This window comes from Saccoglossus kowalevskii, chromosome 11 (assembly GCF_978046115.1).
Source record: "Saccoglossus kowalevskii chromosome 11, keSacKowa6.1, whole genome shotgun sequence".
In the NCBI taxonomy this organism is placed as follows: Eukaryota; Metazoa; Hemichordata; class Enteropneusta; family Harrimaniidae; genus Saccoglossus; species Saccoglossus kowalevskii.
Window position 1 is genome coordinate 31241303 of NC_140651.1, and position 3017 is coordinate 31244319.

The window sequence follows — 3017 nt, forward strand, 5'->3', positions numbered from 1 at the left end:
TGAATATTTCTGTTATTTTTGTATTTTTTTTTACACTTTTAGCATTATGTTTTATTGTCTCACTCACTCACTGCCTTTTGGGGTATTTGTCATATACAGCACTAATCTATTTTCTTTAAAGATGCATCAATTGTTTCAAATCTTAAATGATTTCTCGTGCAATGTCAGACTTTCTGTGTGGCGTCAAGTCAAATTATGCGTGTATATACACCTGCTTTACTCGCTTATAATTTAGTTTCCGTATCACAGATTTAAGCAAGTATTTGGTAATTTCCCAATGGTCAGAAAGAAAGCTGATATAACTGCATATATTCTCGTCATCGCATATATGTAGCCAAATGTAATAGAGATAAAATGTTTGGAACAAATTGAAACGCCATTTATATCACACCTATACAAATGGTGATATACAATAGAAAGGTAAATACTTGCTTCTAAAAATGTCATAAAATGATGACAGACAAGACAAAAACTGGTAAATTTCAATTTCCTTATACTATCCCAAATACAGGACATCTTTAAATCAAAAAAGTAAATCAATTTATTTTTGGCAAATCTTAGTTGAAAGCCATCAATTTTGAGTAATTACTTCGAAAAATTCTGAAAGTAACGGCATTATACTGTTATACTAATACACTGTCGTATAGCATCGTACATGGACTAAGTTATTTATCGTCTTTGCTACTGTAACGATAATCATATTATGCACTGCTGTTCAAATTCTGCTTTGAGTATGCGCTATACCCTGACATTGTTAAAACTACGATCGATCACCACCCTTTAATATTGATGTCACCCTAGGTATTTTTAGCTGATGTATACCCATTGATTTGTCTTTTAAGTATTTACCTGAATTTGATTGCTATATACCACTTTTAACGTGACACATTTTCTCATTACCGGTAATGACGGTTTCTATTGTCTCAATGTTGTCATGAGAAAAAATAAACTTGTACTGTGTGTATATATTATAAAAGTTATAGTATTTTGAATTAGATAGATTTGTTTATTTGATTGCGTACTGTTGTCGGTTTTTTGTTTGTCTTCGATTTTTTTCGCATTTGTTCTTGTATACTTATTTGACAAATGTACATTAATCCAGGAAGGAGTATTCATATGTTTCACTTTACCTGTGGTATATATTTGTTTATTTCACCCTTGACCAAGTTCATCCAAATGAGATATTATCTACATTCATTTTAGCCCGTTGTAGTTTGGTATAGGTTTGTTTCAAATGTTTGATAAGGCTTGTTTCAAATGTTTAAGAAGACTTGTTTCAAATGTTTAAGAAGACCTCTTTCAAATGTATAAGAATCCTTGTTTCAAATGTTTAATAAGGCTGTTCAAATGTTTAAGAAGACTTCTTTCAAATATTTAAGAAGACCTCTTTCAAATGTTTAAGAAGTCGTGTTTCAAATGTTTAAGAAGACTTGTTTCAAATGCTTAAGAAGGCTTGTTTCAAATGTTTGATAAGGCTTGTTTCAAATGTTTAAGAAGGCTTGTTTCAAATGTTTAAGAAGGCGCGTTTTTAAAGGTTTAAGAAGACATGTTTCAACCTTTTAAGAAGACTTGTTTCAAATGTTTAAGAAGGCTTGTTTCAAATGTTTAAGAAGACCTCTTTCAAATGTTTAAGAAGACTTGTTTCAAACTTGCAAAGTTGGCTATTTTGAAATAGTCAGGATCATGGGGCAGTTAGAAAAAAAATGACAATATTAAATCAAGAACATTTCCATAAAATTTGTCAAAGCCACTAACCCCCAATTATTCATATTGGATTTACTGCCAGTATAAACAACCTTGTGTTGTTGTGTTTACACCAGGTAGATTGAAGTCGCCCAATAAACATTTGACCAAAGCCAGCATCCCGAACATAATTTAGCACACAGATGATATTATTAATACGTTGTACTATCGTCATTTAGTAACCTATAACAGAAAATTATAGCAATTGTGTCTGTTTGAAATGGCAGTATTACACAAGCAATAGTTTCATCAGGGTATATATCGGCACTTTATTTTCTAGATCAGCTCGACGCCGAGGGTTGTGGATTTAACCCTGTCCCCTCACCCAATGTTTACGATATCCTCAGTCAACCATGTCTCAGTAATAGCAACTATGGATAATCTGTGACTTTAAACTAGGTGTTGAAACTTTAAGTATTTTTTGGTGGCTACTATCTCGGTTTTTATACTTCCGGTATTTACAAGTAGGCGTGTAAGATTGTTTGAACTTGGATTTGTTTCAACAAACTTTCCCATAATGCACCAGTAGCAGAAAAGTAGCACAGGACGTTGAGTGCATTGTGGTCGATTGAAACCACATTATTTATTTACTTTTTTATTCATTTATTTATTTATTCACATGTTAATAACACAACAATTTGTATGGTGGAAACATGATATCTGAACACGTATAGAATTCAATATAACTTAGAAGCGTGTTCCAATTTTATGTATACAATTTACACATGCATACAATGTGCACGAATGTGTATTATATGCATCAAATGTTCTCCCACACCCGTAATATTATGTGCATGTTTTATAGTAAACAATGTCCGTCCACGTCTAATTAACAACTTAATTTTCTTGGCATTTTTGCGAAACTTGAACTGCCAAGGAATAATTTCGCACCCAAAAATTATTGTCGAGTGTTATTTAGTGTGTTTGTGTTCATTATGAGCCACCGGGAGTACATTATTGTTATTATTTTGTTGCATGGCAATGCCAGTGAATTTTCACACGTTACAACTAACGTAACACGTATGCATAACACGTATACAAAAAATAGACAAACTCGGATCTCCCTATCCTACACGATGTTAATTTTGCGATGACCGGGAGGAACAGTGATGTGTCGATGGATTGAAGCTCGTAAACCAGACAGCGACGGCTTGCTGTACTTCACCCAATCTTGCTTACGAGCTGAAGCGTAAAATCCCCGCAGCAAGTCGGCGAGCTTAACGACAGGGAGGTTTTCAAAATTGGTGGCGTACTCCCCATTTAGTCTGCTGTGA